The sequence below is a fragment of the Ochlerotatus camptorhynchus genome, unplaced genomic scaffold (genome assembly GCF_037179485.1).
Source record: "Ochlerotatus camptorhynchus isolate MF236.1 unplaced genomic scaffold, CSIRO-AGI_Acam_v1.1 ptg000021l, whole genome shotgun sequence".
Taxonomy (NCBI): domain Eukaryota; kingdom Metazoa; phylum Arthropoda; class Insecta; order Diptera; family Culicidae; genus Ochlerotatus; species Ochlerotatus camptorhynchus.
The window spans coordinates 690,633-717,016 of NW_027040513.1; the positions used below are offsets into that span (position 1 = coordinate 690,633).

The following is a 26,384-nucleotide window of genomic DNA, read 5'->3' on the forward strand; positions in this document are numbered from 1 at the left end:
GGCGGAGAAAACAAAATACAATTCGGCAGCACGGATGTGTTCCTAAATTATCTTACAACCCTTGCTAGAAGCTAGCATTTCAAATTTTTGATTCGATTTAGGTGCATAATAATAATTGATTGCATCGCAATATTTTGCACATTTCTTGTTGCCATTCATTAACCGGCGAAGATCAATTAATCATTAGAGTTAGAATATTGTTTTTGATTCCAAAAACTAGTTGAATTTGAGAAGCACACAAAACATAAAGGTGATTGAATTTCTGTTCGATTACAATACTCTCAAATTTATTCTAGTAAGAATAAGAAAAAAAAAAATCTAATGGGAATGTTCGATTGGCTCAGATTTTGACAGTTCATTTGGCTCAAAACATTCTCTCCGCTCATCTCTCCCTCTGAGTATTTCTAAGTTAAACTCAATCATTTTTACTTTTACATATTTGTAAGATAAGTATCCTTTAGCTGAACTTTGTTTTTTTTAAGCCTTTTCAGCTAAAGGTCTTTCGGGTAGACTAGGCACTGGACGTTAGTGTATTAGAAAAGATTCCCTCTGTTCAATTCAACTAAATATCCACCAATTGGAACACAACTTTAGTGCAATTATGTGAGATGTTTCCATCGCATGTTTTCGAATCCGCAGCACCCAGGAGAAGGTTACACACGTGCGTTTAAATGAAATCATGACTGACGCAAAAGGACCAAATAAAAGGATGCAACAAGATGGTAGGTAGAGAAGGAAACGATTCAATTCAAATTGCTGTTCGTACGCATCGCCGCCCTTACCACTAATGTTGTTTACGACATGGCAGTGATGGAAAAGGACATGAGACGGAGCAAACCTTAATTCGATGTCTGGTTTTCAAGAAGAAAAGAGCAATCAACAGGAACTGTTTTTGTTTTGTATGAGAAGAACGGAGAAAAAATTTTCGTTTCCTGGACCTAATCCAGATCCCACAGTTGTAGATGCGTACGGCGGCAGTTGAGTGATAATAGAATTAATTATCGGTTGGAAGATTTTGTCAGGTGTTTCTACCGAAGTGGTAAAGCAAAATGCAAGATAAAAAAGGAAGATTTCCTCTACCTAAAGAGAACAAATGCGGGCCTTCAACGGGCCTGACAGTGGTAGTGTAGGTTTGTTGTTGTCGAGAAATAGACGAAAGAATTGATCATGATCAGTTACCTATAATTGAGAGCGTAATCTTTAAGACGTGTGTGAAGTACACAACGTAGGACCTAATTGTTGGCCGAATCATATGGTGCCGCGACCAGGATTTAGTGGACGTCTTTGAAATTAATCAACTGGTTGCAAGCTACCCGATGTTGCTTCATCGTCATCCGTTTGAGAAGATAAGTCAAATTACGGTAACGGCTACATGGTAAATATCGTACTCCTATACCTACTTACACTATCCTATTGGTTGAAACAGTTCAGCTATCCGTCCAGTGTCGACGTGAACTAAATCAGGAGCCCAGTCTTCCGTCATCGATTCAATTTGTCAATGATTTAGAGTCAACTTCACTCGCTACATACTAGTACTCAGGGTATTCATGCCTTGCACTTGGTGAAGTCAGACCAGAATTGTTGTCACCACGAATCTCCCTTCGGCAGAACTAGTACACAACATAGTTCTCTCTCCCTTCAAATTCTCCTAACCATGACGTATTTGGAACAAGAGACACGAGGACGCCGTTACTTCCATCAATAATGGGTTAAGAAGCTTCATGGAAAAACCAGCATCGACTATGGAGGCCAGTATAGGATCGATGATTCATTTTTCAGCATCAGAAATGGGACAGCCTAGGCCAGCGCTGCCCAACGTAAGAGCCGTGGGCTGGACGTGATATCTGGATCTCAGCAATGATTTCATTCTAGTTCAATTTTATTCATCATTATGAATTCTAGCCCAGAATGAATGAGCATTATACAAAATGCAGCTTGGAAAATGTTCATCGAACATAGATAAAGCCATTTTAAAAAGCAAGTTTAGATAGGTTGGGCAGGCCTGGTCTAGGTGCAATCAATTTATTCCTCCTAAATACGGCAGTGGTCCAAACTGTGTACTGACGAATTCATGTCGACGACCCCAATTTACATTGACGACGCACTCCTAAACGAATTTAAATCCTTTATTGTATATTCCACGATTTGATTTATAATGAGTAGATATGTTTCCTTATACCACGCTTATGTAAAGCATTGCAAAATTGAAGGAAATATCCCAAGAATTTATTTAAATCTGGTTTTATAATCCCAGATCCGTGTTGAGTTACATGCATTATAATATCCTACTAGGTCTATATTAATGCGATCAAAAATTCGGTTGCTATATTGTAACTAATTTACACTTTTATACACACTAATTTTGTAACATTGTTGCTAATATGTTTTAAATTAATGTATGATACATATCTAAGTTTGATTCAAATGGGTGATTTATGTAATTTTTAATACGTCGAAAAATGCCGAAAACAATCAAAAATGTTTGCGGTCCTTTTCCTTACTAGGCAGATATCTCATTTTCTGTGAATCACAGGTTTTTGAGGTTCAAAGATGAAATCGAGCTTCACCTATGCGGCGTAAATATGAACTAATCAGAATCCGTCAAAAGTTCACCATTTCTAAACTGGGCAACTTTGTCCAAGGCCGCAAATCTGTAGGAAGCATATTTCTAAGGCGCTAGAGGTACTGGCCACGATACTGGTTTCGCTACCTTACTGTGAAACAACACAGCGAAAAGAAAAAAACTTAAACGAGGGATAAAGACTGACTAAAAGTTAATTGGTACACACAAAAAGACCTGTAATTCGCGATTAAATAAGTTTAAAAAAAGTCCATTAATGGTTGCTTTACAGTACTTTTATTAAAGTAAGTTACAGCATTAGATGGTTACTACTGTGATCAAACTTGCACCAGTTGTTCTCTATGGAAGTGTAAACAAACCACTGTCAAAGATTTTCGATTTCCAACACTAGAGGCGTGCTAGCGACGCGCAAGAGGGGCGTACCAATTTACTTTCAGTCAGCCTTTATTTGCCAACACTGTAAGGGGGCGATCTACTAAATACGTCACGCTCTTGCGTATAATTTTTTATGAAACAGTTCCTGTGATTATTTTTCCTAAGTTCATCGGTTCTCAAGTTATTGCGAATTAAAAAAAAAAACAGGGAATTATATATAACCATTATTTTAGACCTTTACGAATTTTAGTCACGATATTCAGCTATAAAAGGTATTTATCATGATTGCATAATATAAAACAATAAAATCATCCTCATACAAGAAGACTGTCAGAATCACCCGTCCTGTTTTAGACTCAGCCGAAGCAAAACAAATTGATGTTGTCCAATAATTCGACCAGTGGTTGGCAGATTCCAGATTTCAGATGCAACTAATTTGGTTTTCCGAGAAAAAAAAATCCGGACGACTTTTCCATAAGCTGTCTTATTTTTTTAGGAAAACAAGTATCCAAAGATATCTAAAAAGACATAGCCTTTACACTCAATTAGTTTAAATTGAAATATGAGAAGGTACTGCCAACCACTAGTCGAGTTGGCATGAAATCAATCTTGGGTATATTGGATAACATCAACTTGATTTTCTTCCGCTAAATCTAGAACAGGACGCGTGATTCTGACAGTCTCTGTGTCTGAGGATGATTTTATTTTTATATAATATGCAATCATGATATACGTATTTTATAGTTGAACATCGTGACTAGCTTTCTAAAAAAGTCTAATAGGGGAAATGGATGTAATGTATGGAGCCTAATTTGGGCCCATACATAAATTCAGTAATCGACTAAATTTTCAATAGCGACCAAAAATATCCATTAGTACCGTCCCAATGACGCGTTCATCTAGATACAATTGATAAATAGCTGATGATAGAGCCATTTCCCCTATAATGGTATTATATCATTTCGTATTTTTAAATTCGTAATAACTTGAGAACGGATTAGCTTAGGACATATTTTTTTATGAACTAATTCATTAAAAATTATGCGCAGAATCTTTTTTTCTAATTAATATATTTATTAAATATTTTTTAAATGTTAGTAAAAACTAAAATAATTCAGAGTTGGTTGGAAATGCTATCTTATATCAACATGCTGCTTTAGCGTGATAATTTATTAGCTAGAGAAAGTTCTGAAGAGGGTAGGTTGATAATTTCGCTAGAGTACGCAGTGAAACAAATCGGCATGTACTGTTTATTGGATCCATCTTATAATATAGCAATGTCAGCAGATTTAACCATTCTATGTGATGATTGATAGATTCCATTGGATTATCACTTAAAACTATAACTGCGATATGGAATGATTTCTATCGTAATTTCACAAACTTAGTGCTTGATAATACTTTGCTTCAAACGTGGTTAGCTATACGTAAGATGTATATGAATATTGTCTGATATATTTCATGGTGAAAAACTGTTTATATATCATGGGTGGGAACAGATATCACGAAACTAATGGAAAATGTTTGTTGGAGTTGATTTTAACGATTTTTGACGTTTGTTTATATGTCGCGTGTAAACAGACATGTAGAAACTATTGGACAGTCATTTAACTTTGCAGTATGTGAAAACATGTACACACTTAATTTTTTTCGCCGAGATTCCAATAGCCGAGTAACAACTGAGTAAAACAATTGCCGAGACTCAGCTAACGAATAACATTTTGCTGAGATATCTGCTAACAAACAGATATTTTGCAGAGATATCAGCAAAAGTAAATGCCGAAGTAATCGGCTGTTGGAGATTTTACCGAGCTAGATTAAGTGTGTATATCTCATTGGAATAGCTTCCTTTGATTTTTGACGGTTGAAGATTGTAAACAGATCTATCCCAATCATTGCCTTTTAAAAACTCCAACAGCAAACATTTGTTTTCTCATGGTTTTTGGGTTGAATATCACTCCCAATAAAATACATCTTACATGATTGTTCGTCATAAATTATTGAAACAATTTTCAACGATGTTATCGTACACTTATTAGTAGAACTAAATATTGCTAACAACAATGATACTGTATTGAATAATTTTTGTTTGATATTGTTACATAAGATAAGGGGTTCCGGAAAAGAATGTATTGAGATTCAAAAAAAAAATGATGGCTTATTCAGATTCTAGCACTAGCACTGGAACTTCTTGAAGCAGTTCCATGAACACTTACAATGTAGTCGTTATTTTATTGCACACAGAAGCATTAAGAACGATTTGAATACACGACACCACCGAAACGGAGCATAAATTTATGCTATTTTTCTTCACTCTAGTAAAACGAGCCTAACGTTTGCACTACATTCGATGTCGGGAGAGCTGTTCTTACTTCATGCTAATTGAACGAGCTCAATCTTGAAGTCAGCCGTGGTCCAATGGCATCGAGCGCAGACACCGAAATCATCACACCTCAACAGCTCTGGATCGAATCCCAAATCAGTTACAATAAAAAAAAAGACACAACTGTGAAAGCTCCCACTTCACTGCCTGGTTTTTAAATTTATTTTTAGAAATCAATTAAAAAAATATGTGTCAAAAGAAGAAGTAAATTTCATGTGATTTTCACATAAACTTTAATTCGATTGATTTATGACACATATATTATATTGTGGTGAAAAATAAAGATTATTTTTATGGGTTTCAAATCCACTTCAGTTAATTATTATAATTTGACCGATTTTCATTTATCACATGGCAAGATTCAAATAGAATTTACCTGACACATTTTCAATCATATCATTTTCATTTGATTATACTACAGTGCAAATTTATTAGACTTCCGCATGACAGGAATATGTCATATTGGTTCAGTGTGCCAGTGTTAAAATAAAATAGAAGTTGAAAATGAGCGAAGGGCCATTAATGCGACAGTACTAATCAAGCACACACACACACACTCCTTTACCTAACTCCTAACCTAACTATCAAACATTTTACTATCTGACAATTTGCACCATATTTGAGGGCCTAACTTCAGCTTACTTCACCTACTTTTCAGAAAATTAGTAATTTTTCTTTTATTAACAATATTGATGTGATTTTTCGCTCACTGTATTTTTTATATACATACAACTTTTTCTTAAGTGGACCCTACACGACTGTTTGTAGTGACAATAATCGTATTGTCAATACATCCTATATTGACGTCAATACATCGGTATTGACAATATTTCTGTATTCACATCATCAATATTATTGTCTATACTTGTAAGTATTAACAATATTTCTTACCGTGTGGGGTTCGCTTTTGACATCATTTTGTTTGATCAAGATACCGCTTTCAAGCTATGATTTTTTGAAAAAAATAAACCCATTTTTTACATAAGCCCTTATAAAAAATAGTCCTGAAATCTTTATTGGAAAATGTTATTTTGGGTACGCGGTAAGAAGAAAGTACCCAACGGCCAGTACACTTTTACCTACTTTTACCAAACTTTTGACTAGTTTGTCTCTAATGTTGAGACGCACGAAGACTCAAGCTAAAAGTTCCAATCGAACCGTCAAACGCGGTTCCAATCGAGCAATATAAATAACCCGAAGAAAAGCGTGGGAAGTATTGAGATTGGCGTTGAATTTAATTGTTGAGGTTGGTTGTCATTATTAAGGAGATTTTCAGCCAGACGCTGGTTAACAGTTGAGATTTAAATAATTATAATTAAGTTTGCGTATGAAAAGTGAAACTGGACAGTGAATATTATTGTTATTCACCAGCTGTATTCTCGTTACATTCTCACGAAATTTTGTGCAACGCTCTGTGGAATATTTGGTTTCACTCAGTGTTGTTTTCCATTGAATAGCGATACTACCGATACGGTTAAAAAAGTATTAATTTTACCGTGATGCTGAAGCAGACGACAGTCGCTCAAATTAAAAGTCACTTGAAGTAAACACAAAATTGCGGGTTGCCAAACCTTCCATAAAAAGAAATTAGTTGGCCGTGCAACCAGATTTACTTTTATTCTCTCCGCGCGTCTCTTATATAACATCGTCTCTGAAAAAGGGACGAGCAAAACCACCCGGTAGTAAAGTGTGGGAACCCAACGTTGAGTATAATCATATTTACCTACTTTTAGGTACAACTAACTTACTTTTGGGAAGAAAGCTTGTGGAAAATTCCATACGAATTGCTCACAAGTAAATGAAAGCTACTTTGACCTGCTCAACCACTCATGCGTAACCGATTTGCTATTTGGCGTGGAAATGCTCTCATAGTTAAATTTGTAACATTGTTAAATAACTGAACATTGTTGTGAGATCACATTTGAGTTTTGATGCATTATTGGCAGGAGCAGACCAACTGGAACTTCCTTGAATCTCACCTGTATTTCTACTGAAAATTCATTATATGTACATTGATGTGGGTCAAATTTGCATGGCAGATCACACTCTCCACTGCTCTTTTAATATGTATTGAGGTCCCCAACAACTGGCAATTAGCGAACAATTGTAAGGAAAATAAGTAATTGTAGTAACACTTCTAGAGGAGGCTACATTAATCCTAGGGTGCTATAGCCTAGCCCCTCTGTAGTTATGCCAGCTTACTTAAGTGTCCTGAGCGCCATCCCTGGCGCAAAGGGCCAACGTGAAAGATCTCCATCCTGGGCGATTGTTTGCTTTCGCCTTGACCTGGGCCCAGGTCAAATTCCGGTCGACTTGCTTAATCTCCTTGTTTAGGCTTCGCCGCCATGAGCCCCTGGGTCTGCCTCTGCTGCGATGTCCGGCTGGATTCCAATCCAGCGCTTGTTTGCAGATTTCATTTCCGCTCTTCCGTAGAGTGTGGCCAACCCACCTCCACTTACGTTCCCGAATTTCTGTCGATATCGGCTTCTGGTGACACCGTCGATGGAGCTCGGCATTCGAAATCCAGTTGTGAGGCCACCAAGCACGAATTATATACCGCAGGCATCGGTTGATGAACACCTGCAGCTTCTGTGTGATCTCCGCTGATACGCACCATGTTTCGCTAGCGTACAGCAGTACAGATTTCACGTTAGAGTTGAAAATTCGGATCTTCGTGCGGAGACTAATCTGATTTGACTTCCAGATGTTTCGTAAACTCGCAAAAGCAGCCCTTGCCTTCTTGATCCGTGCACCTATGTCACTCTTGGTTCCGCCGTCCGACGCTATCTGGCTGCCAAGATATTGGAAACTTTCAACCTTCTCCACTTCCTGACCAGCTACCGTAAAATTGGATGGATTTCCCGTGTTGATATCCAACGATTTAGTCTTGCTGACGTTGATGTTGAGACCTGCCGCTGAGGAGCGTTCGGCGAGATCGTCGAGCTTACTCTGCATGTCAGAACGCCGTTGTGATACTAAAGCAACGTCATCCGCCAAATCTAGGTCGTTTAGATGCTCCATTGTAATAGGCTGCCAGAGCAACCCACGGTTCGGCACACGGTCGATCGCACCAACCATTATCTCGTCGATTACGATGAGGAACAGTAGCGGTGATAGAATACATCCTTGCCTCACTCCAGCGACTACCCGAATAGGGTCAGATAGGGCTCCGTTGTGCAGCACCCTGCACGTGAAAGCCTCATACTGAGCTTCGATGAGGTTGACGATTTTATCCGGAACTCCCTTGCGCCTTAGGGCGCCCCACAGGTTTTCGTGGTTGAGTCGGTCGAAAGCTTTTTCGTAGTCAATGAAAACCAAGTAAAGGGACTCTTGGAATTCGTTGACCTGCTCCAAGATTATACGGAGCGAGACAATATGGTCCACACAGGATCTTCCAGCACGGAATCCCGCCTGCTGCCGTCGGAGAGTCGCGTCGATCTTCTCCTGTATCCGGTTGAGGATAACTTTGCATAGAACTTTGAGAACACAACACAGTAACATAATGCCACGCCAGTTATCGCATACAGTTGGGTCCCCCTTCTTTGGGACCTTCACTAAGACGCCCTGCATCCAGTCAGCCGGAAAAGTCGCGGTGTCCCAGATATTGCAGAATAGTTGATGCAACATTTGTGCAGATAGCATGGGGTCAGCATTGAGCATCTCTGCTGATATGCGATCGACCCCGGGAGCCTTGTTGGATTTCATGGTTCGGATAGCAGCTTCGATCTCCGGTAGGGATGGCGCCTCAGAATTGACGCGAGTGATGCGTCGCACTCTTGGCGGTTCATGCCGAGATGTTGATGGCTGGTTGACCGACGAAACTTGTAGAAGCTGTTCGAAGTGTTCAAACCAGCGTTTCAGCTGATCAGTGGGGTCGGTGAGCAACTGACCAGTCGCGTCCTTCACTGGCATCCTAGGATTCATCCTTGCTCCACTCAGGCGTCGTGAGATATCGTAGAGGAGACGGATATCGCCTGTTGCTGCGGCTTTCTCACCTTCATCGGCTAGGGAGTCCACCCACGCTCGCTTATCCCGCCTACACGAGCGCTTCACTTCCTTCTCGAGAGCCGAATACAGTTGGCGGGCCTGGTTCTTCGCTCCTCTGGTTCTCGCCCGCTCTATCGCGGCTTTTGCATTTCTCCGCTCCTCTATCTTCCTCCAGGTGTCATCCGTGATCCACTCCTTTCTCTGAGCGCGCAGCTCGCCCAGGTTGTTTTCACTCGTTTCAGTAAAGGCATCCTTGATCGCCGTCCATTGCTCTTCTACGCTGCCACCATCAGGAATATCCGCAGCTCTGGTCTCCAGTTCCTCGACGAATGACCTTTTTACTGCTGGATCTGTGTTGAATCGCCGTCCGAGCCGCTCCTCCCGCCGCTGGACCCGCGCGATACGAAGGCGGATCTCTCCAACGAGGAGATGGTGGTCAGACGCGATGTCGGCACTGCGTTTGTTCCGAACGTCAAGAAGGCTCCTTCTCCATTTTCGGCTGATGCAGATGTGGTCGATTTGATTTTCGGTATGTCCATCACGGGAAACCCACGTGACTTTGTGCACTGGTCGATGGGGGAAGAGCGAACCCCCGATCACCATGTCGTTATTGCCACAAAACTCTGCCAACAGCTCACCGTTTTCGCTCATTTCGCCAAGACCATGGCGCCCCATGACACGCTCATAATCCGTGTTGTCGGAGCCGATCTTCGCATTGAAGTCGCCGATGTAGATCTTGATGTCACCTCTCGGAATTTTATCCACGACTGCATTCAGTTGACTGTAAAAGTTCTCTTTGTCCTGTAACTCGGCAGCATCGGTTGGCGCATAACATTGGATTATGGTTAGGTTACGAACCCGCGTTCTGAATCTGGCAACGATTATCCTCTCATTGATAGGTTCCCACTTGATGAGCGCCGCATTTGCTTGGGCGCTAAGCAGGAAACCAACTCCACGGTGGCGGGGAGCGTTTTCACCTCGAATACCAGAATAGAGTAGTACCTGTCCCGACGGCAGCTTGTGTTCTCCAAAGTTTGGCCAACGGACTTCGCTTAGTCCCAGGATTTCGAGCTTCATGCGTCGAGCCTCGCTGGCGAGTTGTGCCAGCTTCCCCTGTTGGGCTAGCGTTAGTACATTCCATGTTCCAATTCTTGTCCGTTGTTTTGCGCTAAAAGTCGTTGCCGTAATATCAGTCCGTGATCTTTCTCTATTGGTTTCTGTAACAGTTGTAAAGTTTCGGGGACAGTAGGTAGTTAGCCTAAGGTCTCCTATCCGCCGTGATGGGGCTGCCATCTTGGGTATAGCTTTCGGGGATAAGCATTTCTTGTTTCAGCCGCTGGATGCCAGGCAGACGCTGTTTGAGCCGCACCTCCATGGTGGACAGACGCTCAGTTATTGTGTAGATGGGGCTGCCATCTTAGATTTAGCTGACACAATACAGCATTTCTTATTCAGCCGCTGGATGCCAGTCAGACGCTGTTTGAGCCGCACCTCCATGGTGAACAGACGCTCAGGCCGTGTAGGCCGAACCCGCTAGGGGCCCCCTTCCCTGTCAGCATATGACCAAAGCTCCCACCGGGGTTGGTTACCCGATCTTCGCTAAGGTTGCTCATATCCCAGGAGACACCACGAGGAGGTAGGGATAGGAGTTACTGGGTAAGAGGCTAATGGACCACTAATGGGGTCTATTTTATCCTTCAAGTACTCGCGGTACTGGTGGTACGCATTACCCAGTCGTTTGCCCCGCTGGCCAATGGCCAGCGGTGATGAAAAGAATATGATACTTTTACATCATCCCAGTTATGCCAACGGTCCATGGCTTTTTGAAATCGAAATCGAATGAAATTTCTAATCCTACTATCAATACTAGCTAACATTACTACACATTTTAAAACTAAAATACTTGAACATATTGCATACATGTAAAATCGGTGACGGTTACTCAGAATCACCCTGTATACAGGTATCCGGGGAGCACTTGGCCTAATGTAAGAGGCTAGTAGCTTTTTTCACAGAAGTCAAATTAGTTCAGGTAAGTGATGGGATCAATAGTAACTAAATTGGATATATTGGATTAACAGCAGACAGTTTGTAATTTTAAATCTAGTGGGGACAGAATAAGGCATAGTGAAAAATAGCAAGAAAGGGTACGGGCTTAAGATTGAACTCCCGAACTTTCTGCTCAGTTAGCAGAAACGGTAACCACTAAAAAAGACCGTGTTTATCGTAGTTGCTACTTCGTTTCCTTCGAACCAGATAGATGGCGCGCTTGGGATGACCTAGCTTATCCATCTTCAATGTGCAAGTTCACTAATTCAAGCTATTATAGATCAGCACCGGCGCCGGCCATGTCCACACGGTCTTCTGGGAAGGGGAAGGATGATGAATTAGTATGACAACCGTTGTTAAAAAGACCGTCTTTACCTCTGCGTATCTACGATTGTCATATGAAGGAAAGTTGTGTTAGTGTGGGTCAGGTTATATTTATGATCTAGATTCATGCGATCGGTAAAGCAGATCTGTTTCTTTAAATCTAATGGGGAGAGATAATTAGGCATAGTGACCAAAACAAGGAAAAGGACCGGCCTGGGATTGAACTCCCGACCTTCTGCTCAGGAAGCAGAAACGGTGACCACTAAGCTACCGAGTCTCGCCAATGAACAGTTTTGTTCCGTTTCCAATACAAACTATAAAGTTATCCCGCAAATCCACACAGTTCGGAAAAGTAGTGTAAATTTCGGTTCAATATGATGCACATAATTGGAGCGTCACATATCATATAAGTTTACATTATAAATCATGAAAAGTTCTGAGACATTTCATGCAATGTTGCAAACATTGTATACAAAAGCCCATCTTTGTAAACAACATTGTTTGCAAGTTGCTCGGTTGCATGAAATGAAATACAAGTTTACGTGGATGCATGTTTTCATCACAATTAAAATTCAGAATTTTTATCTGTGCAGATTATAACCAAATTCGTTTAAATTTGGCACCACAATACAGATGGAAAGAGTAGTGGAGAGCAGTACACACCAACTGCTCATTTGTTAATAACTTTTCACTCAGTTATTGAAAATCGATTTTCTGTAAAGTAATTGATAGATACGGATCCTAGCTTACTATAGATATGCAAAGAGTACACAGATAAAAATTCTGAATTTAAATTGTGATGTAAACATTCATTCACGTAGACTTGTATTTCATTTCACGCAAACGAGCAACTTGCAAACAATGTTGTTTACAACAATGGGATTTTGTATACAATATTTGCTACATTGCATGAAATGTGTCAGAACTTTACATGATATATAGTGTAAACGTATATGATATGTGACGCTCCATTTATGTGCATCATATTGAACAGACATTTACACTACTTTTTCGAACTGTGTAGGTAAATCTTAACATTTGAATCAACACCAATGAATTTTTATACATAAAGTCCACGATGTGCAGCGAGCATTTCTCACTTGATTTTTACAACGCTAAAACAAATACAGCTTATTACTAGAATTAAAATCTACTTTGTCTAACGTACTTATTACAAGATCAAACTTTATTCTATCTACTGCTTCAAACAGAACTATTTTTTGTCAACTGTGTGCAAAGTTATTAGCAAATGAGAAGTTCGTGACCAAAACTGTGTATGCCAAGCATGGTGGAGAGCGGGGGTTGTATAGTTTACCCACCCTAATGTAGATTTCCAGAAATTGCAGCAGAACTATTGAGACATTTTTAAATGGTAATCTCTTCTACCCATGATAGTGTGCTCAACAGATGGCGGTAGTGGTATAGCGACAGTTTTTTACCGTGAAAAATCTTCAATGCGGTATGTTTGTTTGTGTGTGTATTTAGTTTAAGAAAATTACAAGTATTTAAAAACGATCCACTACACCCAAATGCTTCGATATAGTATGTTGGTATATTGTAGAAAGTTGCTCAAAACTATAAAATCTGTAAATATGCTCAAGGCCTGCTCTTTCTAGCTTTAAGTACAACCAAATGTTGAAATCAGATTTTGTATTTCTACAGTGTTGCCATCTTGCGATCTGGAATTTTTACTTTCCATCAAATGATGTGCGAATGGTGGGAAAGATTACTACCATTTGCATGATTGTGTGAAATAAATTGGCAACAAAATGATTCTAAAAAGTAATGCTGAATGTGCTCTGTGATTTTCGGTAAAATTGAAAAAAAAGCAATGACATTTAAACTGAACATTAGACTGATGCAAAATTTGAAATGTTTGCCCACAGTGCTCATGCAGTTCCAAATCGGGTCCTGATTGGCCTCCCAAAATTTGAACTAGTTTGGTAAGAAACTGACATGGCACAAACCATTTGAAGTTTGACTATGGGAAAACCAAAATTTTTGTTCATTGTCTTCTAGCTAAGACAATAGATCAAGAAAACTGGCAACTCTTCCATTTTCTCAAACATGCGGCAGGCACAATCGCGTCCTCTGCCGCTCAAAAGTTAATGCTCCGAACGAATTGAACGGCAAAGGTTCCATCCTCAGAAGAAAGGTTTGTGTATTTGCTCATTTTTCTATGCGTTGCTTCCACCTTCGCTGTATGGAGGCGAACCAGCCTAAGGCTGAAAGCCTCCTAAATAAAGCTAAATAATAATAATAATTCCACCTTCGCTAGAGTGGAGCGCTACTGTGTTTCTCGCTTGGATTCAGGTAAAGTTGCCAGTCTTCTTGATATGTTGTCTTCGCTTCAAGCCTTTTCCCATATTGTCCTGTAAACAAGTTGTATAATTATTCTGATCGGAAAGTTTATCAGCTACAACTTTGCACAAGATCAATTTTCAGCCAAACGTTAATTAAAATAGTTATTGATTGTTTAAGAAGCTGATATTCTTATGGCATGATCAAGCAGCAATTTTGTGGGCAACATTGTATTCTGCAGTATGACATAGTAGCTTTTTTGCTCTATTCTAGGCGCCAGAAACACCAATTTTGATTGCCGAACAGTTGATTCAGCATTTATAAGATATTAGTGACTTGAACCGTTAATAACTTTCCTACAAGTATAGTTATCAATTTTAAAGCAGACCGATATGGTGAACAAAAAAATGGGTTTTTCCATAGTAATTTTTATATAAAATTCAAATGGTTTGTGCCAAGTCAGTTTCTTACTAAATTAGTTCAAATTTTGGAAGGCTAATCAGGACCTAATTTGGAACCGCATGAGTTTACCCTTGATTTGGTTAAGTTTGATTGAAAGCCAGATGATTTTTTTTTTCAAAAACTGTCCTAACTTATTGATTTAAATTAAAATAGTTTCTATCATTTTTCATATTCACCCTCAAGGCTTTTCGATGGACCAATACCTTAATTTTGACAGCAGGGGGTTTTAATTTTGAAATTCCCGGTGTTTGCCTGGTTTTTCCGGTGCAAACCTAAAATATATCCCGGTTGTTTATATTCAGTAAGCAACGAAAGAATTTAATACATTTCGGATTTAAGAAAATTTACAAGATTGGTTTCGACATAGGGGAAATGCAGGTAATATCGGCCTAAGTGTCCCTAATTTGGGTTCATACATAAATTCAGCAATCGACAAAATTTTCAATAGCAACCAAAAATATCCATTAGTAACGTCCCAATACGCGTTTCATCTAGATAAAATTGATAAAAAGCAGATTTTTAGCGATGAGCCCAATCTCAGATCCATAGGCCAACATTAGAGACATTTCTCCTATGTTTAGAGTCTTAGACTGCTTTAGAAAAAATACTCAAAATGTGAAAAAATCAAGATCAATGATTTTCCCCCTGAACATTTTACAAGTCTTTGAAACTTGAAAGATCTATCTAAGGGCAAACTTTAACGGATTTAAAGTGTTAATCAAAGGAAACGCTGGGGAGGATTCTCAAAAAATCCTGGGAAACATTCAAAAGGAGCTCTGTCCAGATTTCCAAGATAATTTTGAGATATAGTCCAAAGGAATTTTGAGGTGAATTCCAAGGTATATCTGGGGAGTGGAAAGGAAGTTCTGAATTGAATTTCTAGGTTATTCTGAAGAGACTTGTTTTTTTTTATCGTGAGGAATGGTGAAGAAGATTCAGAAAACATTTTCAAGGAAATTCCGAAAAAATATTGGATAGATCATTTTCTGAAGATAGCTCAATCAAAAAAATAGAGCGCAATTAAAATTAAAATTCAGAAGACAATTTCAGGATTTCTGAGAAAAAATCCAAACAATGTATGAGGAGCGTTTTTAGCTAAAAACAAAATTTAAGAAGAGTTTCAGAGGAATTTCTTTATGGTAATATGTAGTGGCATAGGAATTTAATAATGGAATCCTTATTAGGTAATTCTTAGAATCATTTCTCGGGACTTTCAAATAAAATTCCAAGGTAATTACGAAGAGAGTAACTGGGTCTTTACTGGTAAGTTTAAAGAGAATTGTGGTAATCCTGAACATGATATATTGATATTTTTTGACATGCCATGTAGAAAGAATAGTTTCTTTTAGCAATCATGAAGAACAGAACAGTAATAAACATAAACCTTTAAATTTATGATGAAAATTGGATAACATTTATTCCATGTTTAGCCTCTCTAAGCTGTGAAGTTTGAATAATTGAGGTTTTTTAAATACAAGAATAATGTTTCACAATTGTTCTGGTATCGTAGTCTGGTATAGTTTATAACGTAATACGTTACAACTCCTAGTTTGAACATGGCATTAGAGTGACCAAAAATTAATCTTATTAATCTTAAACAATTTTCAATTTATGATTTCATATTGCTTAACTTAATAATAAACTAATTGGAAATGTGAAACATAAGTTGATAAACTTGAAGTCTGCATTGATAAAAAATCATGAAAAATTCTTAAGTTTAATTTAGAAAACTTTCAAATAAGTTTTTGTCGAAAAATAATGTATATTGAAAAAGCTTGTACATCCATAAAAAATACAACATAATTTAAGTGACCGACGACCGTTCCTAAGGTTTATTGATTTTTCTCGGTTCTCACATCAAATTCCTGGGATTTTCCGATTTTCTCGGACACTTTTCAAAATCACTGTCTAGCCCCTGTGATAAATTATTTATTTCTGCTTCGCAATCAACCCTAACTATAACATTAAAATCTCACCAACTTACGTGAAAACGTGTTATCCAAAAGTGGCATCTCAAAATCGTGAATCTAAACGCCATATCCACAACCGTTTATCGCATCGAATCGATCAAATCACAAATCAACGCTCACTCAAATTTAGGCCATAGTATAGTTCCCAAGTAGTAGTAGTAGCTTTCGTCAAGAGGTCCTTCACTCGAACCATTGCCACTAGAAAATATATGTAACGTAAGCCCGTTCGATGCCTTCAAAAGCCCCCGGTGTAGCATCGAGCTCGAGCATAAATAATTTCCATACTAATGAGCTTAACAACCGGGACGTTGCGTCGCGTCGTGCTGTACGTGTGTGATTCCAATGTGCGTAGGTGGCATCACAGCGCAACGCCGCCTCCACATCATTTCTCAGATCTGAACTTGGTTTGTGCGCGAACGACGGTTAAGGTAAATCTGTCATATCGGACACCACCAATCGCAAAACGTGTGATAGTTTATTGCCTCGCTGTCGCTATATGTGGTGATGGAAATTTTGTAGTTTCAGATTTTACGAGGGTTTATCAACCGGGCGCGAAAGTCTAGGTGGCAAACTGTGCTAATGTGTCGATGGATTTGCTTAGTTCTGGGTGCTGACGACCGGGAATAGGACGGGTCATGAGCTTTTAAGTCAAAAGAAATAAAATCCAAGTCTGTGGGAGGTGAAATTTGGAACGAGCTGTACGGTTCTTCGGGTTAATTTAAATTTTTATTGGTCAAATCTACGACAAGTGATGCAATCGCCGGGTGTTCACTAGCTTGAAGTGAATTTCCCTGTAAATCCCATCACCAAAAAGTCTCGTATACCCTAACGGGAGATTTGTCAAATTCAGGCCTTGACATCATGAAATATTGTCAGAGACAAATTGGTCTTCAGCGAAAACTCTAAACTCCATCCCATGTCGATGATGGAACTGCGTTGCTTCACACGCTGAGTGCATTTAAATTGGGTAATATCCCGTGAACACCTTCGGATTAGTCTACCGACCTCATCTGTGACTCTTTTCACGGTCACCGCCTGTGCCAAGAAACCCATCACATACGTGATTTTGTTACTACACATTTTGTTTTTTGGTCCAAAAAGAGCCACGACCAAATTAAGGTGCAATCTAGAGCGCGACCAATCGGTGTTCATCGTTGCCACCATCGTCAAAAAGTGTGCGACATTAATGATTCCGACAGCGTAATCGTATTAGACGAGGGAATGTGCAGGTCGATTGCAGGTCAGTGGAAGGTGACATTTTAGATCATGTGCCGGAATGCTGAGAAATTGTTCGTTCACGTAGAATCACTTTGAAAATTTGTCTCCAAATGACTCCATCACATCACATTTTTTGCATGCCTTTACTCGTCATGAGACCCCAACTAGAACACTACCGGAATTACTTCATATAGACCAATCGAAATTCTTTTGTGGAAAAAAAGAAGGCAGAATCCATTTAACTATCCTTCTGTCTGAGATCGGTGATCGATTGACCCAGTTGTTAAAATTCATGCGACGATTTCTCAATCTTCGCGCAATCCGAAGCGAATGCGAATTGCTGATTGTAGTTCGATGTTTGACTTTGACTGAGAAGTGACCGCAATGTCGTTCGCGAAGGAATGCTCCATTATTGAGATTACGTCTCTATACCGGCCCGGCAGTTGGCTGGGGGGATCCACCTCGCCATGAATACGAATTCCATTCGTCCTTCCAGCCGGACCGGAGAAGTCCAAAGTTCGGACGGATCCACGCTGGGACGCTTGCTGCATGGGTAAATCACTGCTGGCGTTCGGTGTTGATTGTTTTTGCGTTAATTTTGAATTTGATGGCTTTTCAGATTGATGTGAAACCTGACTCTGCTGCAGCGGTGACACCTGTCGGTTTAACTGCCATGCAGATGGTTTTACAACCGGATTGCCTTTGGTAGCATCAGTAAAACGAGATCGTAAAATTAGTTGACAAAAGCTCCAATACAGGGCTATGAACTGGATTTAATCGATTTATGATCAAGTGATTTGCATTTACGCATGTGCGCATGTGGAATGTGGAGTATTTTTTTTTTGAGTTGGAGTTGTTTGATTTAGTATTATTTTGGAAAACAAACATTATGTCAACGTTGTCGTAAAGCAATTTGGTAGGCAAAATGCGTGCCATGGTTATATGTAACAGGTAAAATACCATTAAATTAAAGATATAGATCAATACCGGTGTCCATAAAATAGACTAACAACAATAGCCAACCACAACGACCAATTAATCAACCGCTTTAAGGTGAATGCAATTATCCGATTAAATAAAATTGAATCAAATCATATCGGTCTATTCTATCACGCTCGTCGTACGTTTATTTTTTTTATAAAGTCATTGATATCAGTACACCCAACCGAGAAATGTATAGAATCTTACAGTGATGTAAATAGAACTCTAAGGGTTGGTGTCACTTCTTCCGAGACACCAACCCTTAAGAAGAACAGAAACAGGAATACAATTTAGCGGAGCAAAATTAATAACTCCGAAACTAAGCATTTTCGCGACTTGGTGTCTTGGACAAAGTTTCTCATCATAATAAGGACCATCTATTGACAAAAACAAATAGTTCAAAACTCTTCCGCAAAGATGGCGCCACAATCTAACTTCTTTCTCTGACGTTTTGGATACTTGCCTATGGAGACCTATTGCTTAAATGCAAACAAAAAGAAAAAAACCATATTTTCGACATTTTTTTCTTTAACTTCATATAACTCGGAACGAGTAGGCTGTGGAAATTTTACGTCTTGTGCAAAGTTGTTTATTTTGTGAAGGTGAACAACTTTGCAGAAGACATCAAGTATCCAAAACGTCAAAGAAAGAAGTTAGATTGTGGCGTAATCTTTGCGGAAGAGTTTTGAACTATTTGTTTTTGTCAATAGATGGTCCTTATTATGATGAGAAACTTTGCCGACGACACCAAGTCGCGGAAATGCTTCGTTTCGGAGTTATTAATTTTGCTCTACTACACACTTAGATTTTTTCGCCGAGATGGGCACCACCGAGCAGCTCGGCATTTTATTTTGCTGGATCTCAGTGAAAAACTTGCCGAGATTCAGCTAACAAACGGGAATTCGCCGAGATCTCAGCTAACAAACATATTTTTTTGCTGAATTTCCAGCAAAATAAAATGCCGAGCTGCTCGGTGGTGCCCATCTCGGCAAAAAAATCTAAGTGTGTAGATTGCATTCCTGGCCCAGTGTACAATGGCCATTAGACTGATGCAAAATTTTACTTTTTCGCTCCACAGTGCTTAAATGGTTTCAAATCGGGTCCTGATAAGCCTCTCAAAGTTACTACTCAATTGGTTAGAAACAGGCTTCGCACAAGCCATTTGAAGTTTACATGTAAATTAATATGGGAAATCTCAAATTTCTGTTCATTGCCTTCTAGTCTTTTTCCATATTAAGCTACGAAACAATTCGATAGCCATTCTTATAGAAAATTTTCTCAGCTACAACTTTGCTGAAGATCATTTCTATGTAAAACGAGGCAGGAAAAAGTTATTAATTATTTAAGAGATTGATAAACTTATGACATGATCAAGCAGCTGTTCTGTAGGCAACACTGTATTTTGCAGTGTGACATAGTAGCCATGATTTTTGTGTCCTATTCTACGCCCCAGAAACACCAATGTTGCCTGCTGAGCAGTTGATTGAGCATGATCATAAGACATCAGCGCTTTGAACCATTGATAACTTTCGATCCTTTCATTTAATCAAAAAGTGGTCTTCAGCAAAGTTGTAGCTGGAAAAATTTCCTACAAGTACAGTTGAAAGTTTTTGAAGCAGACCGATATGGTGAATTATTAGATAGACATGAACAAAAATCTTGGATTTACCATAGTAATTCCCATACAAACTTCAAATGGTTTGTGCCATATTAGTTTCTCACCAAATGGTTTCAAATTTTGAGAGGTTAGTCAGGATCCGATTTGGAATCGTTTAAGTATTGTGGAGCGAAAATTTAAAATTTTGCATCACTCTAATGGCCATGCTAGAAGATTGTATAGTGTACAGGTATAGTGTCCGATGTAAGTATAGGGAGTTATTCTACTTATAGCACGGCCTGCACTAACTCGCTAATTGCACATTATTCGCCCTTTTTGCGATAAAAGGGTAATATAGGGCTTTCAAGCTTTATATTGCATAAAGGGTGATAAGCGAGCTTGTTGGTTACATGGGTTGTTCTTCACCCACAAACGCTGTGGAAAAGGAAGAGAGTTGCTGTGGTGGAGATGGTCATATTGTGCGTGCATTTGCCTAAATCGGGTTTTGTGAAAGCTGTGCAACTTGTTCGAGATCCGGCTTGTACCTTTGTCTTCTTTCTTCTTTTGATTGATAATTTATTCTGTATGACAGTCGCTGCATAGAGATTGCTAAAGTATGATTGTGTCAGTGATTTATTTTCATCGGGAAAATTTTCCACTATGAAGTATTTTTTCCCGATGAAAACATTTTGCGTATACGTATACGTGACGTAGTGTGCGTACGATAAACGTTATCAATCTCTATTAAAGGTAATACCAACACACGACCAAGGTGTTCGTACCGGTCGCAGCGATTGTTGGGTTGAGGGTCTCGGATGCGTAGTGGTGACTGTTTTTTCTTTTTCTACTGAGCAGAGGATTGTATGTTCAATCACAGGCTCGTTTACATTGTAGCGATATTCGCATAGATTATGTATTTATTGTGTGGGTTTTTCTTTTAAAACATGCTTATTTAACAACCACATGATTTATCAAATCATTTCCATTTTTTTCTTTATTTATGAGATTTTTAGCCGTAGACTAGTTCATTTCCGTAAAGGGTGAGAAGCCTTAGAAAGAGGTCTTCCAGCGACATTACTTGAGTATCATGCTACTTCAACCTTTGATAAACTACTTAGCTAAAAATATAAACAGCTAGTACAATAACACAGTAAACAGCATACGAAGAAGACAGACTAAAAATATCCAAAAAACTAATATCAAAACATAGGTCCACTGTAGGAGGTCCTTGGGAGCCCCGTCCAGCGGGGATATCCTGATGGCCGAAGGATTCGATGGTGCTAAATCCTGCAGTATAGCTTCGCCGCCCTCAAAAATCGCAGTACAGCTGCTTGAGTTGAGGGTATGTCTGATAGCGTGTCCCGTACGCTGGCAGGAAGACCGTGGAGGCAACGAAGGTGCTCGAATTGTGGACATACGGCTAACACGTGCTCCACCGTCCACAGGTCTTCCTGAAGGGTCCTCCGCTGAAATCCCGTGAGATTAGGGAGTGTCCTTTCCGGAGTCTGGAAAAAATCCTCTGGTCTCGCAGGTTTGTAAGGTCCATTCAATTTCCGATGTCGCCTTTCTTGTTTTTAAATAAACGGAAGTCTGGCAGTCGACCATTCCGTTGCCCACGCTGTCCGCACTGTGCAAGTGATCCATCTCTGCACGTCCTGCAACGGCACCTTGTGCGAGTACCGAGGACCAGATGGGAATGACCCGGCTTGTCCGCCTCGATATTCCCTGGGATCCCACAGTGTCCGGGAATCCATGCGTAGGTAGTGTTTGGTGGCGCAACCTTCAGGATGCCCTGGATCCAGGGGTGGACCGGGACCTCCGCCGAAAGGGGCTGAATAAAACTGTGGAAGTCGGACAAGATCAGGATTGGGCGATCCGCAGAAACCGTGACGGCATGAAGAATAGCCGCTGCTTCTGCCGAGAACACCGAACATTGTTTTGGCAGACTTCTACTCGTTGGGGAAATGTCATCAGCGATTCCCATTCCGACTCCAGCTCTCGATCTTGACTCGTTTGTGTAATGATGCATGTAGTTTGCGTACAATCCGGTCAGCTCTGCTACCGATCTCCTAAGGGCTATGGAATTGTCCTCGGCTCTGAACTTCTCCTTTATCCGGCTGTTGATGTTTGGTGAGAGATCTTGGCCACTGGGGGGAGCTCTGCGTTGACGATTGTACGGAGAACTCTGTCCCCCTCGCTGAGGAGGCAGATTCTGCCGTTTCCAGCGGTATTTGCTGAAAATGTAGCGGCTTTGTTGGCAATGGCTGCGTAGATGCGGTACCGGAAAGGGAGAGTACCGACTTCGACACAGCTGGCATCGGCTGGCGTCGAGGGTAGGAGACCGGAGATGATGTGCGTGTAGCTATTGTACACCGGAGCGAGTCCATACATCAGCCGGCTGGGGCATGAAGTAGTTCGCCTCCTCGTGGTGTGCCCTGGAAACGTTAATTATCGAACCCAAGGGAGAGATATTGCGGCTAAACGAACTACCACAGAGTAAGGACGCTGAAACCTCATCCAGCTCGTCCCAGGAGGTTGATAAGCCCTGCACAAACCTTCGTTGTGCAAAGGCAGGAGTGACACCGGGTTCTTAGAGTGCTTAGCACACGCAGCTGGTAAGCGGTCACATCTGTCCTGTTTGGCCCTGGACAGTTGGCTGGCTATCACGTCTGCTCTAGAACTCAGGCGAACAACTAACAGCGATCAACAAGAGGAAGGCCCTGCACAGCTGCTCACTGTGCAGTAGCGAGTGTCACGTCTGACACAACACTAGTGATGCGCCATAGCGCAACCGGCCCCCTCCCATGACGTAATGCTTTCGGGCGGTTCCGGGGTGGGCAAGGGCCTAGAGCACAGGGTAAGGTTTAGTGGGTCGGGAGCAGGGCGTCACAATATCAGCTTCAATCGACCAAATCGATGCGACGAAGAGACTGCTGGCTTTCTTTTTCTGTTAAAGTCGAACAGCTTCGCAGCATTCTAGAACCTCAGTCGGCGTGCACAAACAAATGTTCAATCGCTTGTCTCTCTTTCTCCCGTCGCTCCATTGGTCTTCCTTTCAAGCTTCGGTGAAACGGATGATCGAAAGAGCGCTCGACTTTGATAGTTTTCTCGTTCATGAAACACATCAACAGAGGTTTCATGACGTATGTGACGGAAAATGAAATTACATATTTAAAACATTTCTCACGTGAAAACACTTGAAGATTACACGTAATATTTTTAATTTATCTTCCATCCATATATTTATCTAAAAAAATGATCAAAAACGGGACATAACGCATTTTAAACAAATTGAAAGAGCGTTGATAGAGTGTTCGTGAAAGGGGATTGAAAGCCATAATGAGGTTTCGTTTAACTAGAAAATCGACGTTAGTTACATTGAAAGCGATGAGCAAAGCAACGACGAGAAGTTCCACAGCCAGCCTTTCCTTCTAAGCGTCTTGCTTTTTTATTTTCGTTTCTTGCTGATACTCTAGCTAGGCATCATAGAAATGAAGCATCGAACTCGTATGTATGAGAGAAACAAAACACGAGTTCATTTTAGAGCATCGAAAATGTAGAGCCCTGGTCGGGAGTGCTACTTCTCCCATCCCCACACCCTGAGTTATCTTCTCAGATGTCTGGGAGCAGATTCCCCCCTGTATATAAAAAAAAAATCATCAGCCGGCTGTCTACGATTAGTTGATTCCATTTACACGACGTTAAGCATACGGTCGTTAGGCATACGGACGTTAGGCATATGGACGTTAGGCATAATGTACGATAGGCATAATGGACGTTGGGCAAAAAGTACGTTAGGCATAAAGTACGTTAGGCATAATCTACCCGATTACATTTCCAGAAGGATGATAATGGGGACCGTCTATTGATTGCTGACTTCGGTGGCAATAATGAAAGAGCCTTAATTTTTGGAACTCATGAAAACTTGCGACGTCTTGGACAGGCAAAGTATTGGGTTACAGATGGTACGTTTGCCACAGTTGCTTGTTTGTTTCGGCAACTCGTCACTGTTCATGGTAGTATCGCTCCCTCACATCAGCAGACGGTTCGCTAGTTTTCATTCTGATGACAACAAAAACAGAATCGTTGTATCGAGAAGTATGGCAGGAAATCCTGGAAACAGCAGGTATGTTTTTTTTTGTTATTGAATGAAAAACCACATAATTCGCCATTATTCATTTCATGAGCTGTTTTTTGGCATCATATTTTAATTCAACCTTAGCTGTTTTTTTTTTATTATTGAATGAAAAATCACAGAATTCACCATTCTTTATTTCATGACCTGTTCTTCGAGGAAAACTTTTTCTTCTTTGACAATTGCAATATGTGTGTAAGAATATATTACGATAAAAGTGTGATTTTTTCATTTTTAGATGCGGTTGATTTCATATCTTGAAAATCTAATATCTTCAAAACTATGCTGAGTTTTCATTGCCAGATTACTTAACCGATATTGCTACTAATTTTAGATCTAAGTAAATATGTAGCTACGTCCCTAATGATATTTTAAATCATGGATTCCAAACTGTGCTTATTAAATAAACTATGTTTGTTTAACATGTATCATTTTTTATTCAACGCTTAGCCTAATTTAAGCATTGTTTACCATGCTCGAAACAGGTTTCTAGAGTTGCACAGCAGCAAGATATTTTATGCCTAATGTCCATTATGCCTAAAGACTTTATGCCTAACGTCCATTATGCCTAACGTCCATTATGCCTAACGTCCATTATGCCTAACGTCCGTATGCCTAACGTCCATATGCCTATCGTCCGTATACCTAACGTCCGTATGCCTAACGTATTTATGACTAATGGGGTACACTCATCTAGAAGTATCATTAGACTGGCCCACAAAAATAAAAGTTCGAATTCGCTACGGTCCAACCCTTAGATTTGTTTCTTTTGATGAGAAAACCGTTCTCTGAAAAATTCAGCTCATTTGGTTGTAAAATGAGCTAGCGTTTTTAGTCTGGATTTTGTATGGGGAATTTTCCGTATTCTCGGTTTTCAAAACTTGTAGTTCAAACCATGAGTAACAACTTTGCTCAAGACTGCACCATGAATCCAGTTAGTTCTATTCAGATATTCGCTTTTGAATGCATATGAGCATTTTGCATATCAACATTTGGACCAAATCCCCTATATAAACATTAACGTCAAAAACATCTGACATATTCAGAGAGTGGTTATCTCACTAAAGAGTCTGGATGTTGGCCTGTGGAAAATATGAAATTTTTTTTAGTGGTAATCTAGATCATAAGTTCCATACCTAAGCCTGTATTTTGTTGCAATATACGATCAAAATTCACATATAAATTCAATAAGGAATATCTCCATAATACTAACTTCAAACATGATGCAGTCTTGCGCAAAGTTATTCCTTATAGATACATGTGCGGAAATTCTGAGCTTAATAGAGTTTGTTGAATCAGTTCTATGCACAAAAGAGTGAAGGCATATTATTTCTGCATACATTCCAATCCAATATAAACCAAAAGCGCCAGCTCGTGCTACATCCGAATGAGCTAAAATTTTCAGAGAGTGGTTTTCTCATCTAATGGCACAAATCTTGGGGTTGTCGTGTTGAAAAGAAAAGATTAATGTTTCCACCCATATAAATGTGAGCAGATTTTCATGATTTAAAAATCCCAGTTTCCTTGGTATTATTAGTAGTTTTATTAGTAGTAGAGAACGTGGAAAAACTCTGCTGATAGATCCCCGTCGGAAGTAGGGGTTGAAACTGTTGACGTTTTTCGACACTCGCTTCGTTGTCGTGCGCGACAGTCTGTTTGTATTCGTACTCTCATGCTCTACCGTAGTCTCTCTTACATAACACAAACGGTAGAACAACATTCGGGCAAAAAGAAAATTTTCAAATAACTGTCATATGACATGTGTGATTTCGTTCTAATTCCTCAATTTGGTGTAAATAAACCATTTCTGACCATGAATGTTATTAATAGCACAATATCAGCAGTTCTAACTATGAGCAAAACTAAAATACAGAAAGTATGTCGACTAAGGTGACCGCTTACAAGACTGGTCGGAAGCAGTGATGGAAATCAAGCGAGCATAATCCGATTTCCAGTTTGTCGTAAACTGTACAGATCGTGATCTGTACAAACTACGACCAACGATTAGTCCTCTTCCACCT

The 26,384-nt window shown here is 39.9% G+C and overlaps 1 protein-coding gene across 1 annotated transcript in view; it reads right to left on the reverse strand.

Moving 5' to 3' along the window:
• The window catches only part of LOC135703848 (regulating synaptic membrane exocytosis protein 2-like), a 185,922-nt gene that overhangs the window by 60,051 nt on the left and 99,487 nt on the right, over positions 1-26,384 (reverse strand). The gene's annotated exons all lie outside the window — the stretch shown is intronic.